The 15,082-nt window shown below is 45.8% G+C and overlaps 1 long non-coding RNA gene across 1 annotated transcript; it reads right to left on the bottom strand.

The window, feature by feature from the left end:
* Positions 1-820: 820 nt before the first annotated feature.
* On the bottom strand, positions 821-14,929 carry LOC143649861 (uncharacterized). Its single transcript, XR_013159216.1, has 3 exons — positions 14,666-14,929; positions 2,483-2,746; positions 821-1,826 (listed from the first exon to the last, which is right to left on the bottom strand). It is a non-coding gene; the product is annotated as an uncharacterized LOC143649861 (long non-coding RNA).
* Positions 14,930-15,082: the final 153 nt, after the last annotated feature.

Genomic DNA, 15,082 nt, shown 5'->3' with positions numbered 1-15,082 from the left:
AACGCCCCCCAGCAAAGCACATCCCCTGTTTGGTCATAAAGGGAGAGCACAGTTTTCCCGGTGGAGGCTGGGGAGCGAGCGATCTCAGCGAGTGGTTTTGAAACCATTTGCGAGATTATGGAGTTGAAAACCCCTAAATGTCAACCTCGTTTCCCAAACTCCGATCAGGGAAAGGGACACCCTTTCCGACTCCCCCCCCCCCCCCCCCCAAGAAACCCCTCGGAAGCCCTTTAGTCTCCAAACGGGACTGTGTGGCTCCACCTCTCCTCCTGTAGGAGCCTTCCCGGCCCGAGCCACCCCAGGGAGCGCCGCCGCTCGGTCAGTTCAGTTGTGTAACACAAAGCAAGGCAGGGTCTATGTGCGCCGGGAGCGGCTGCGGGGCTGCAGCTTCTGCGCAAGATAGGCAAGGCCTCTGCTCCCAAGCACTCACATTGGGGAGTTGGGGGCGGATGGGACACAAAAAAGGTTAAGAGAATAAACAAGGTAATTTCAGATCGTGATTTTTATAAAAATTTGAAACGGGTAATGGGATGCGGCTGTCTTCCATCGGGAGGACAGGCCGGGGAGCAGCAGGCCTTTCTCTCCGGGGGCTCCTCAGGCAGTTCTCCTGGCTCGTGCACTGGCTTTTGCGAAGCGCCCTGTAAGGTTAGGGGAACTCAAAGACGTCCCGATTCTATTCAGCTAACAGGCACGGGCTCCACTTAGGCCCCGGGGGTGTGGTTGCATTAGACAGACACGAGAGGGGCCGCAGGCCAGCCGGGGCGCCTCTGTCAGCCGAGACCCCGCCTCGCCCCTACCCCCGACCCCCAGGCCTCGGTGCCCTCCGGGACTGCCGTTCCCTCCTCGCGGGCAGGCTCCGCGCCACCTGGCCAGGCCTGCGTGAGGCGGTGTCCAAGAGCCAGAGAGTAATCAGGGCAATTAGTCACGTGTTATCTCAAGGTAATTAAAGGGAAACGTTTGCTCCAGGCATTGGGGTCTCTGCTGGGGCAATCTGATCGTCCCAGAGTTGGAAGCAGAGCCGAGGATACCAGGGAAGGGGGAGAGAGAACCCAGGCGCTACAAATAATCCGATCTGTTAGCAAAGAGCTCCACTTCGGCTAAAAAGAGAAAGGTGAAGGAGGGAAACAGAGGGAGGAATGGGCAGGGAAGGGAGGGAGGGAAGGAACAAGGGAGGAGAAAATGAGAATATGAAGGAACACCGTTAGGAATGAAAACTTTTCAGAGTCCAGTTGAAATGGCCACCACTTAACCTCAGGACCCCAATGACAGTGGACCTTGTCACGCCTTTCCTCTTGGCCCTGGGTATTCCCTTTGGGTGAAGCTGGGAAAGTTAGTAACCTATGGATAGAGAAGAGAAAAAAGAGATTGGCAGATTGGGCAAGTCAGGCCCGAAGCCCCGCGTTTCGGTGGCCACTTGCGGAGCTCGCGTCTCGCATCCCTGAGCACCACCGGCGAGAAGAGGCCGAAATTATCTTTCTTCTCAGCTTGCCACCCGCTTCCCGACTTTCTGGGCCCCCAGATCGCGCTCCACCACCGCCTGGCCCTCCAGCTTCCTTGCAGTTATGGGCCAAGATTCTCTAAGAAGTCCCCTCTGTGGGACCGGCAGGGTGTTCCGAGCAGGAGACATCCCCCAAGGATGGAGCTCTTCTCTCCAGCCCAGCTGAACCCAGTTCTAGAGTTGAAGCCTCTGGGATTGTGGTAAATAGGGACCATACAGTCCACAGAGGAATCCTTGAATGAGAAGAAACATCACCAAATGGTCCCCCAACTTCAAAAGTCTTGCTTGGCTCATTGTTGGAGCTCCAGCAACCAGCACAGGTGTCAGCCTATAGGAGGCACAAACGACAGGTTTGTGGACCTGTGATTCAAATTGTCTTTAGAGTCAAGTTTAAGTCCTAGCATTCTCCATCCCTAAGAGCTCAGGAGTTGGAATCCCTTTGAAAATTAGGTGACTGGCTATGTCTCAAACTCTTGGCAACAACCTTGAATTGAGTGGTCATGTTTTCTACGCTGTTGACAATACAGTATGACCTTCCACAAATCCTTCATTTTACTGGCCTCAGTTTCTCTTGCATATGTCTTAAGTCTGTGTGATTCTAACAATTTATGCTTCTTACAAAGCTCACTCTGTTCTGATGAAGATTCTGTGATGCAGTCAGGAGAAGCGGAATATTTACCCCATGTCACAGATGAAGAATATATTGCTAGCAAGGCCAGTTGCATTCCATCCACTTTTATGGTCAAGGAGACGGCAGGGGCAAAAAAAAAAAAAAAAAAAAAGGTGTCCATAATCTTAGTGCATTGCTTAAGAGAAAGGTCCTAGACAAGTCAGAGGAGCTGTTGCTGTGTGGTTCCCATAGGACTTAAGAGAACAAACTCTGAAGTCTTTTCATGATATTGAGCCACTGTAACTTATTTGTTCCCTTGCCCTTGAAGAGGCCAATATAATATTGGCCAGGAATAGGGATAGGGTCTTTCTTACCTTTGTTTCTGAAGAAACAGCTCTATCTTCTGGGCAGAACAGGAGGCAAGAATATGAGAAAGAGTTGCCTTCTGCTTTTCTTTTTGGTTAAGAGTTTAAGTGATAGAGAATAAAGCCTGTTGCCATGGTTGTATACACATGGGTAAATATTCCTGAGGATGGGAGGTGGGGGGACATGATTCATTTGTGCTGCAGAGAAATCAGATGGCTCAGCTTTCCTCCTCCTGTCCCCTGCAACTCAGCCCGGAGGGAGGATAAGATTACCTAATTTGAAAATAAATAATAAAGCAATCAATGGTCTTCCAATTGGTTGCAAACATACATTCTCAAAGCCATCCAGAGTTGGAATGGAATTCTCAGAAGACACCTGGGCATTTGTGCCCACTGCAACACACTACACCCCAGGGGTGCACTGTGTACTTTTCCCGAGGGAGAGGGTGCAGCTCTCGGAAACTCTAATGGTGTCAAATCCTTGGGATTTGCCTGGCATAGGCAGCAAGGGTGGCCCCTTCTGTCCCATTGCCAGATCTGAAGGTCCTGGCAGCATTGGAAGAACTCAAAGGGAGAGGCAGAACCAGTTGTGTCCCAACAGAGCTCAGATACTAAACTAAACAATGGAAACTCTGCCTTCCTCTTGGCTCCAGAATCATATTGTCTCCACCTGAAGTTCCCACCCACCAAATCCTAGCCAGACCTTGAAGACATACCCCTGGTTGAGGCAGTGTCCAACATCTCATCCCCAGTGGTAACAGAAGAGCCGGGGAGGTCATCCTGATACGAGGAAAGAGATACACGGCCACACATAGTCTGGAAAACTAATCATATTATCACTCTCCCAGGGGCAGGACCCATGTACCCATTGGTCTCATGCCTCCACCCCTGTGGCTACCAAAAACCATGATCCCTGTTCTCCTCCCCCCTCACCTCCCAAGCATCAACAGGAAAGGCTGACCCTAGAGACAGAACACGTGCTGTTGGAATGTATTCAGATATCGCTGTGGAACTGTTGCTCTCTTGGGAAATGACCTGGCCTGATAGGCTGGCATAGAGGTGCTGAGCAGAGACTGTATATGTCTGTGTGTGTGCGCATGCATTAGTGTGTATGTATGTGCGTGTGTGAGAATCCCCTGAGATACTGGGAGGGAACTGGACTGAAGCCTAGTAATTCTTGAATGAATCTAACTCTTTAGCTTTCAGGAGATACACCTTAGATGGGGGACTGGGTTGCACTGCTAGTCATAATTCTAACATGAGGAGAGGAAGCAGAGAAGAAGCAGCAGCCTGTCTGTGTGTTCCAAAGGAAAGATTCATACTGGGTTTTAACTGGAAATCCTTTTGACTGCTACTGAGTGGAGGAATCATAGACTCTGGTCATAAAAAAGCTCCATGAGCTCTGGGGTATATTCAAATAAAAGGTGTTAATCTCCTTATTTCTAGATGGAGCAACTCAGGCCCAAGGGGGTGGTCTGTATGGTGATGGAATAGGGCTGCCCTGATTACAGGGTGGCAGTAGGTCTCTTTCTCCTACTCTACAGAAAGCAGGGGAGACGTGTTCTAAGGTGAATAACTTAGATAACTAGGCCAATGGGGGAATGAATTCTGGTGGTCCCACATCCACACTCTTGCCATCATGTTTACCCAACTTAAACTACCATACTTGCAGGCATACTTTCTTTACAAAGTCACAGGGCTGCCATATCAGGCTATTAGCTCTGCAGTTGCTAAAACTCAAAAAGGGGGACAGGAGTGTTTTGGAACTTCCAGGCCATCTCACTTGAACTATTCAGTGGTAATTTTAGTGGAAAATTAGATTTGTCCAAAAGATGAACAGTTGGAGTCCATAGGCTGAACGCCTTTTGGGGATAATTTGCAGCTATAGGCCTGGGGCTTGACTTCATTGCTACTTGGGAAGTAAACATTTCCATTTTTGCAAAAATTTGCCAGAAAAGCAAAGATTTTTCAATTACAAAGATACCTGGAGAATGCCAGGTCACAACTAAGGAAAATACTTCTGCTGTAAGTACAAACTAATACTTGATGCAAACTGTGTATTCAGAAGAAAGTGACTTGCTTCCAGGTGTTTCCTGGTGACGTTCTGAAATGTCTGACTTCTAGAGGCCCAGCTCTGGTTTTCCTGTGACCTTACCATGGCCTGCAACTCAGCAAAAGCTCATTCAGTTCCATGCTACTTGGCCATTTCCATCAGCTCCTAGTATCTGTAAGGACCAGTGATTGGCAGCCTGCTAGAGAGAGGCTTGTTAGCCAGAGGGAAAGAAGGTCTACCTGCTTCTCTTCCCAAGGCCATGGGGTGTAGAGAAAAACAGGTCACATCTCTGGTTTTGCTTAGGGCATATATTTGCATCCAGCAGGCTAGTTACTAGGCCCCATGTGGCTTTTCAGAGAGGCCAGAAAATTGTCCCAGCCCTGAACAGGCATTAAACTGGACTGTGGTGCAGATTTTGTCTTGGAGATCAGAAATGGATGCGGTGCTGAGGGTGACAGTTACTTGTGCATGGCCCCAAGGAGGCAGGACACTCTCCCTGGGGTTTAGGGTTAGAGCTGGGGTTGAGTGGGCAATAACTACCACCAGCAGCATTTCATAACGAGAGGAAACTTCAAGTTCCCAGAGAGGAAAGGCAGAGACACCAAGAAACACTGTCATCTCTTAACAAATGAAGATGCAAATTAAAGAATAGGTGCTGAACATGCAAAGGAGTTTGGGTTTTCACTGCTCTCCCTCCTCCCTGGCTTTGGACAGGTTTCTTTGCTGTGATTATTCCCCATGAATCATCACCCATAGAAAGTGAATGAAGCAATGAAGAGTGAATAATGAATCGCCCAAATGGTCTTTTGTGTCTCTGCCTGGAGGGATTTTGGAAACAACTTGCATTTTAATCTTTCTGGCTTAGAAACATAGAATTTTAGAGCTGCAAGGGACCCTGTAGATATCAGGGCATTGTGGCCTTACGGAAAGACCGAAAATCGAGATAGTTGGCTGTGAACCTCCAGTCGGTTACTAATTACAGTCCTAGCTCGCATTTATTCAAGGTTTTCTTGCATCAGGCACTGTGATCGGGGTTTTCATTTACCTGGGAGGTAGGTGCTGTTATGACTTCGGTTCTGCAGCTGAGGAAGGGAAGGCAAGGGAGACAGGAACTTGCCTAAGGTCACAGAGCAATGAATGGTGGGGCCCTGCAGGTGGACGTGGCTCTGTCTGGCTCCAGAGTCCATACACCCTCAGCCACTCCACCGTCTTCCAGCATGGCTTTAAACAAAGTCATTTAACCTTTTTGGATCTCATTTTTCTCCTCTGTGAGCTCTAGTTTTTTAAAAACAACTCTAACAGTCTGCATTTCCTGCTCAAGTGTTGGTTGGGATCTGTAGTGCAGAAATATTAAGTAACTTGTCCTAGACCACCGAGGTTGCTAATGGCAGAACCACTATAGGACCCCAGGCCTGGTGACCCTCAACTCCCCAGGCAAGGCCTCCTTTCTCCCCACCTTTCTTTGGCAGGTTTTGCTAGAGGAATCCTTCCTCGCCTTAGAGGAGACCTGTTAGATGACTTTGGATAGATAGATTGGAGGTGCTCCATTTGGTTATGGTCGATAGCCAATCCAAAGATGAACTTAGAAGGCTGGTGAGACTTTCTATTTAAGTACTTTTTACCTATCTGTCTGCCTGTTGTTTGTCCTTCTTTCTTTTGGGTTAGGAGTGATGATCCAAACACACATCTTGGCCACAGGGGAAGGGCATAATGATAACATTTCATTACATGTGGTGTAGGCACATATATGCTCTGTCCTGGTGGTGTTTCCAGTTATTTGTCCTCATTAAACAAGTTCTCCCACCTCATGATGGCTGTTTTTCACCTAATGTCCTTCCTGGTGACAGCGGTTGCGATTCTGCCCTTCTCTCCCTTTCCTTCATCCTTTGCTCCCCCAGTCCCAGGATCTGACTGCACAGCCAGGGTGTGATGAGTGTGCCTTCGGAGGAGGCAGTGTCCAGCGAGATCCCAGCTGTACTCGGCTAATCAGGCTGTGTCACTTTCCCCAGCATCCTCATGCCAGAATCCTCCTTACGGAACAGGAAATTGGAAAGGGATGGAGGTGTCAATAAACAAATCATTGGATAACATGGGAAGTGAGAACAAGGGCATCCCGGGTGAGGCATTAGTCTATTCATAATGGCTTTCTGTATGTGTGTGTGTGTGTGTGCGTGTGCATCACACACTCCAAAATGAGCTCTCACCCACTGGTGAGTGGAAAATTAGCTTTGGCAGGTGAGGAACTGGGTGACAGGTGAGGACGCCAGCAGGGTATCAGTGTGATCCTTCCACTATCGCTGTCTGCTGGTGTTGCTAACAGTATCTCTTCTACCCCTTCCCCTCCCTTGAATTATAATTAGGTAGAGTGGAGGCGACTTGGAAGGGCTCTGGTGTGTGGGAGAGTAATATGAATCCGTTCAAATGGCCTCGTGCCCTTTGGAAGCTAGATGGGTGCCTTGCAGATGGGTTGCACTAGATCAGTTGGAAATCGGGCATTTTCCCCATGGCCCACAAAGTAAACTGACTGGTTTATATTTCCCCAGTGGAAGGAAGAAGAGCTGGAGCTCCAGCAACTAAATCCTGGCAAATTTCTGCCAGATGGTATACTGTTGGAGGCGGCATGCGCCAGGGCTGGGAGGCAGAGACCTAGCTTTTGGACTCTCAGTAGGGCCTGTAATCTCTCTGTGCCTTGGTTTCTCTCAGTGCAAAATGGGGGGGATAATCCCACTGCTCCCTGCCTGTTGTGAAGGTAAACTGTGTAAAGCCCTTTGAAATGTCAAGAGCACTGGCCCAGATGCCAGGCATGGCTGCCAAGGGGATTTGCCAAGCCTCCAGGGAAGCAGCAGTCTGCCTCTGCCAGAGTTTCCAGTCTGTGCTTAGACAGGTACTTAAGCATCTCATATCCATAAATCTCAACTCCTAGCTATAGTCAGCAAATAAAAGAAAGAGCAGGCGGCTGCTCTGCTATGGTCTGATCTTCTTACCACCCCCTCTCGCCTCCCCTGCCCCACGGTGAGAAGATGAGCTCCCAAGTCCTTCTGCATCTGCTCCCAGCCTGTCAGTTTAATTTAACAAGGTTGTGGGAGAAGTTTGATTGAATCAAACCACTTGCTGTATCCATTCTGCTCAGAGGTCCCTCAGTGTCACCATCTAGGCTCAGATTAGACAATGACAATTACTTCTTCCCTGGCGATGGCCTCCCTCCCTCGTTTCTCCCCCTGGAGGGAATCAAGAGGTAGACCAACCTCCTGGGGCCTAAGAATAGAGCTGGGAAGATCAAAGGGGGGAAACAGCTCTGGCCTGAGAAAGCCCCTCTCCCTGCCTTACATGGCCTTGTTTAAGGCTGAGCAACACAGGCTGAGAGATGGGGGAGTAGAAAATGCTAGTGAAGCTGCCTTGGGAAACCTCAAGTCTGCCTAAGGACAGAGCCGCACCATCACAGCTTAACCTCTCTGCTTGTCAGGAAAGTAGGGTAGAGGGTGGGTCGAGGAGGCGAGGGTGTTGCATGCTTGGCACACTCCAGAGCACAAGCATTGATTTCCGGGTTCTCAGATGGAATCCTGGAGTCTCTGGAGCTGGGAGGCAACAACAACAACAAAAAAATGGGAGGCTCCATCCATCAGGATTTCTGCGTGGCTCTGCCCTTGGCAGGAAAAGAGCAGTGACAGGAGGAGCTGCCACCTGAGCCAGGGTTCGAGAGAGGCTGTAATTTGGGGTAATTTGTGTATGTGTATGTGTGTGTGTGTGTATGTTTGCATGGTGGTTTATGGTTATCTACTGCCTCCTCGGGTGTTTGTTGTGTATATGAGTGGCATTGGCTGGAAGGCAGGGTCTCTGGTATACAAACCTGAGGGTTCAGAGATTCTGAATTCCAAAACTAATCTACTTGCCACTTAATATTTTGACTTTCCTCACTTACCAGGAAGTGGGTGCTCAGTACCTTTTGCCTCTTGCTTGCTTGAGTAGCTCACGGAAGACAAAGACCTCTTAAAGGGGAGCCCTCATTTAGGGTGGTGGAAATTCTTTTTCCTTTTCCTCATTTGTGTCACATTCTTCCTTCGGGTTGGGCAATTGACAGGTGTACCCCTCCCAGGGTCCCTTTTAAATTTTCCTCCCTGCCATTTGTCTCTCACCGATATCCAGCAGACGACACCATCCGCAGCAGCCGAATATGATTAGCAGAAACGCTCCCTGACAGCTCCAGAGAGAATCCCTCAAATACATATTCTATTGAGTGCATTTCATTGCTGCTGACAGCCGCTTTATCAATTAAATTCCACATTTGCACTCTTCAGAGGCATCACGAACCGCCCTACCTAATAAATCACAGGCCCCCAGTTATTGTTAAATGTCCCATCAGTCTCTAATAAACTCCCTGCCAAAAGGGGCAGGTTATTTATTATACTGCCTGGACAAGAATGAATTGGACCCCGTTGTCACAAGGAGAAGAGCAAATGTGACGCCTCCTTCCCTAAAGGCTGAAGCTGGTGTTAAATCGGGCAATTAATCAACGTGGGACTTGGGCAGGGGCGGGGGGCATCTGGTCTGGGGAAGACGGAGGATCATCTGAGGCTCTTTCCTGAAAACCAGCCAGACAAATCCCAGTGGCAGGAGGTAGCTATGGAAGGTGCAGGAGCTCAGGACATGGCCATTTCTCAATTTATCCTAATTCCACACTGAGAAGTACTAAAGACTCACCCTACAGGCCATGGGCACATGTGAAAACAGTTATTCTCCATGTGGGGAGGTAGCCAACTAGGATTGAGCAGAGTCATGAAACAATAACTTCTACCCACAGGGCCAGGGTTGGCTATCTGATAAACTTCAGATAGCCTAAGTTTATTGTTGATGCTAATCCACCGAGCAAATGAGATGAACAATGTAGGAGGGAAAGATACCTGTGCCTGGGGAAGGGGACCAAAAAGCACACAGTCAATCATGGTTTGCTGGACAACAGCACACAGATAGCACTGGCACTTGGAAAGCAGCGAACCAGCATCTAAACGAAACCCGGAGCTGTTATATCGTGAGAAATAGTGTGTAAAGCGGGCCTTGCAGGCTATCTGCCTCGATTTAGATCCCTAACTTAGGTGACTCTCCATGATTTGTAAATGAAAATCCAAACTCCTCAACCTTGCCATTAATCAAGCCCCAATCTACATTTCCAACTGTAGTTCTCTTTACTGTTACGTAAAACTACCCCCACTTGGGAGAACATAGCATGCTTATTTTACATTCCTTATGCTGGCAGGCACAGTGCTCAGTAACGTGGGACCAATATAGCTCTGCAACCTCGCTTCCTGGTAATTGCTGCCATGCCTGCCTCCGTTCACACTAAAGGACTTACCTTCCTAAGCTGCTATGGATTTTTCATGCTTCCACGCCTTTGCACAAACTGTTCTCTTTGCCCAGAATGTCTTTCTGAGACTTGTCTGCCTGGTGAGCTCCACCCCCGCTGCGTGATGAGCTCCGGTACCCATCCTCTAAGAGCAGCTCAGAAAATCGGCCCACACTGCTTCATGGGCTTTGTTTCCGGGTGCTACTGTCTTGGTAGAAGTGCTGGAATCTGGAGATTAGATAGAGAATGAACTTGTGCGTGGATTTTTTTCTTTCCTGTAGAGTTCCATGGACACTTGGAGCTAATTTGAGTTTGAGTGGGGATGAGCAGGACGCAGAGAAGAAAGCTATTGCTCTCCAAATACCAAAAGCTGTTTTCCTTAACTTCTCAGAAATCTTCACTTTCTCCCACGACAGCCACACTTTGAGCAACTAAGCCCAGAGAAATGTCAATTCCACATATGATCTTCCATTGACTTGTGTTACTTGCATATTTCATGATTGCTTATTTTCCTAGCTAGGCTTTAAACTCTTTTTTTTTGACAGGAGGTAGAAAGAGTCTGGACTTTGCTTGTTCTGGTGGATCCAAGCTCCAATTTATTTATGTGCTCTGTGACCTTGAGCAGATTACTTAACCTTGCCTCAAGCTGCTGTTTGAGGGTGGCATCCAGTTCAGCATCTGATGCGTAGTCCAGACACCAAGAAGACCTTCTTACTTCTCATGCTGCATAAAAACTCACTTTCCCATTTGAATTCTAAGTTATTTTAGTCCCCTGAATGTCCTATTCCAGACCCCTTTTTCCCAATCCCTGTCACAGGGCTGATTCTTATTCATTCTTCAGATCTTAGCTTAGTTCTCACCAACTCTGGGAAGATGTGGTAGAGACTGTTAGTTGCCCCCAACGTCCTTCTCCTCTTCTACTTTGGTGATAGATCCCTCTCCCCCAACTGATGTTTAGCTGGGCATTTGACTGCTGTGACAAGTGACTATCCTTCCCAGATTTCTTGCAGGTAGGTATCATTCTGTGGCTATGCTCTGGCCAATGAAATGTCAAGTAGAAACATAATAGCTTTGAGAAACTTTCTTAAAACCTGCTGGCACAAAAGGCACATGAAAAGATGCTCAACTTCCCCAGCTATCAGGAAAATGCAAATCAATACCACAATGAGATATCATCTCACACCCACCAGAATGGCCATTATCAATAAAACAGAAAACTACAAATGCTAGAGAGGATGTGGAGAAAGAGGCACATTTATCCACTGTTGGTGGGACTGTCAAATGGCACAACCACTGTGGAAGGCAGTTTGGCATTTCCTCAGGAAGCTAAGTATAGAATTGCCATATGACCCAGCAATACCATTGCTAGGCATCTACTCAGAGGACATGAGGGCAAAGACACAAACGGACATTTGCACACCAATGTTTATAGCAACATTATTTACAATTGCCAAGAGATGGAAACAGCCAAAATGTCCATCAACAGACAAGTGGCTGAACAAGCTGTGGTATATACATATGATAAAGTATTATGCAGCTGTAAGACAGAACAAAGTTACGAAGTATGTAACAACATGCATGGACCTTAAGGACATTATGCTGAGTGAGATTAGCCAGAAACAAAAGGACAAATACTGTATGGTCTCACTGATATGAACTGACATTAGTGAATGAACTTGGAGAATTTCAGTTGGGAATAGAGACCATCAGAGATAGAAATAGGTTAGATATTGGGTAATTGGAGCTGAAGGGATACAGATTGTGCAACAGGACTGATTGTAAAAATTCAGAAATGGATAGCACAATACTACCTAACTGTAGTACAATAATGTTAGAACATTGAATGAAGTTAAATGTGAGAATGATAGAGGGAGGAGACCTGGGGGCACAAATGAAATCAGAAGGAAAAATAGACAATAAAGACTGAGATAGTGTAATCTAGGAATGCCTAGAGTGTATGATAGTGACTAAACGTACAAATTTAAAAATGTTTTTGCATGAAGAAGAACAAAGGAATGTTAATACTGCAGGGTTTTGAAAATAGATGGTGATTAATATTTTAAAACTTTAACTTATGTGTGAGACTAAAGTAAAAAATGTTTATTTGGTACAAAATTTATGTTTTGACTAGTGCATTTCCTTATACAGCTTATGTGGGCAGCTTAATTGAACACCATAATACATGGAAACCTGAGTAGGGCATGAGATTTTGTAGGTTTGTTCAAAGTGATGTGAACAGTGAATAAAACAATATTTGCAAAGTCCCCTTGGGGGAATGGTGAGAAAGGGGGAAATCCAACTTCTCCAAGTGGAGAATTCTTGATATTCTCACAAGCAATGGGGACAACCAAAGCAATAGGCTGAGCCCCCAATCTTGGGGTTTGTACATATGAAACTTAACCTCACAAAGGATAGGCTAAGTCTACTTAAAATTAGGACTAAGAGTCACGCCCAAGAGAGCCTCTTTTGTTGTTCAGATGTGGTCTTTCTCTCTCAGCCAACACAACAAGCAAATTCACTGCCCTCCCCCTCTCTACTTGGGACATGACTCCCAGGGGTGTGGACCTTCCTGGCAACATGAGACAGAAATCCTAGAATAAGCTGGAACTCAGCATCAAGGGATTGAGAAAAACTTCTCAACCAAAAGGGGGAGGAGAGAAATGAGACAAAGTGTCAAGGCTGAGAGATATCAAACAGAGTCAAGAGGTAATACTGGAGGTTATTCTTTACGCATTAAGTAGATATCACCTTGTTATTCAAGATGTAGTGGAGAGGCTGGAGGGAACTGCCTGAAAATGCAGAGCTGTGTTCCAGTAGCCATGTTTCTTGAAGATGATTGTATAATAATATAGCTTTCACAATGTGACTGTGTGATTGTGAAAACCTTGTGTCTGATGCTCCTTTTATCTACCTTGTCAACAGACGAGTAGAACATATGGAATAAAAATAAATAATAGGGGAACAAATGTTAAAATAAATTTACTTTGAAATGCCAGTGATCAGTGAAAGGGAGGGGTAAGGGGTATAGTATGTATAATTTTTTTTCTGTTTTCGTTTTATTTCTTTTTCTGCTGTCTTTTTATTTCTTTTTCTGAATTGATGCAAATGTTCTAGGAAATGATCATGATGAGGAATATTACTGATTATATATGTAAAACAGAATGAGCATATGTTAAGAATGTGTTTCTTTCTTGTCATATTTTTAAAAAAATTTAAAAATAAACAAATAAATAGATAAATAATAGGCGGAGCAAGTGTTAAAATAAATTTAGTAGATTGAAATGCTAGTGATCAATGAAAGGGAGGTGTTCTAGTTTGCTAGCTGCCGGAATGCAATATACCAGAAATGGAATGGCTTTTAAAAGGGAGAATTTCATGAATTGCTAGTTTACAGTTCTAAGGCTGAGAAAATGTCCCAATTAAAACAAGTCTATATAAATGTCCAATCAAAGGCATCCAGGGAAAGATATCTTGGTTCAAGAAGGCTGATGAAGTTCAGGGTTTCTCTCTCAGCTGGAAGGGCACATGGTGAACACAGCATCATCTGCTAGCTTTCTCTCCTGGCTTCTGGTTTCATGAAGCTCCCCGGGAGGTGTTTTCCTTCTTTATCTCCAAAGGTCACTGGCTGGTGGACTCTGTGCTTCGTGGTGCTGCAGCATTCTGAATCTCTCTGAATCTCCAAAATGTTTCCTCTTTTATAGGACTTCAGAAACTAATCAAGACCCACTCAAATGGGTGGAGACATGTCATCCCCTAATCCAGTTTAACAACCACTCTTGACTAAATCACATCAACCAGGGAGATGACCTCATTACAGTTTCAAATATACAGTATTGAATAGGGATTATTCTACCTTTATGAAATGGGATATATATTAAAACAGGGCTTTTCTTAGGGGGCATACTTCCTTTCAAACCAGTACAGGAGGGGTAAGGGGTATGGTATACATGAATTTTCTTTTTCTGAATTGATGCAAATGTTCGAAGAAATGATTATGATGATGAATATACAACTATGTGATGATATTGTGAGTTATTGATTATATATCAAGAATGGAATGATCATATGGTAAGAATGTTTGTATGTTGTTATGTTTAATAAATTAACAAACCTGCTGGCATGATGACCTTATTCTTTCTGCTTTGACTCTTCTTCCTGTCTGCTAGCTGAAATACAGACATGATGGCTGGAGCTAGCGCAACCATCTGGGGACCAAGACAGAAGAACTTCGTGGACCAGAGTTGCTATGACAGTGCTTCCTCCAGACTTCTCCATAAGGGCAAAATTAACTTTTGTCTTGGGGATATAAACTCCTATTTTGGGGTTTTATTTTCAATCAACCCTAATCCTGACGGGCAAGCCAGGTTGAGTTAACAAAAGCCCTCCTTAACCCAATGGCACATCGAACTTCACAATGAATGTGGTTACCTATTTGTGTGCCTTTTTCTCTTGAGGGCAGGGGCTCTGTTCATTTTGCCTTCTTTTTTTAGGTGCATGGTCCCGGTCTCCTGCAGGCAAGGCAAGCATTCTACCACTGAACCACCAGCGCACCCCTTTGTTTGCAGACTGAATGCAAATAATATTGCCTACCTTTTGTTGTCTTGAGGATCAAATGAGAAAAAGCGGCCTGAAAACAGTTTCCTTCACTTCTTTCTACATTTTCGTACTGACCCATGGTGTGCTACCTTCCACCCATGCCTTTATTCGCAGTGTTTTCCTTCCTCTGGGCTCAGAAACCTCCATTGCAAAATGATTGCATTTGAACCTCAACATCCATTCTGAGTCAAAATTTCATTCTCACCTCTTCAGTACAGGGGGATCTCTTCCTCTTCTTGCTTCCAGATACAGAAGGTGAGGAGAAGCTTCCCTGGTAGATGGTGCAGCATAAACAAAGGCACTGAGGTATGAAGAGCATTAGGGAGTTGGTGTAGTTTGATTTGGTGGAGGAGACAGATGGACTTCCCTGGTGGAGAAGAGGCGGGGTCTTATTGTGACTTTATCTTGTGGGCATCTGGGAGGCAGACATAGTCCAGCCAGTTTCCTCGAGTTTCCATGGCTGCTATTCTCATACCTTACCTACTTATTAAATGATTCCTTACCTTTGTGTTTTATCTTCACAGCTCTAAAACTATTATGATAACTTTAAACTAATGAAGGAAAATTGTATTGTTTTAGCCTTAGCAATAACACTCCCAATAATGTTACTGCAATATATGAG

Source organism: Tamandua tetradactyla, chromosome 11 (assembly GCF_023851605.1).
Source record: "Tamandua tetradactyla isolate mTamTet1 chromosome 11, mTamTet1.pri, whole genome shotgun sequence".
NCBI classification, from domain to species: domain Eukaryota; kingdom Metazoa; phylum Chordata; class Mammalia; order Pilosa; family Myrmecophagidae; genus Tamandua; species Tamandua tetradactyla.
Note: the sequence above shows the minus strand (reverse complement) of the source record. Positions and strands in the feature narration are given on the sequence as shown.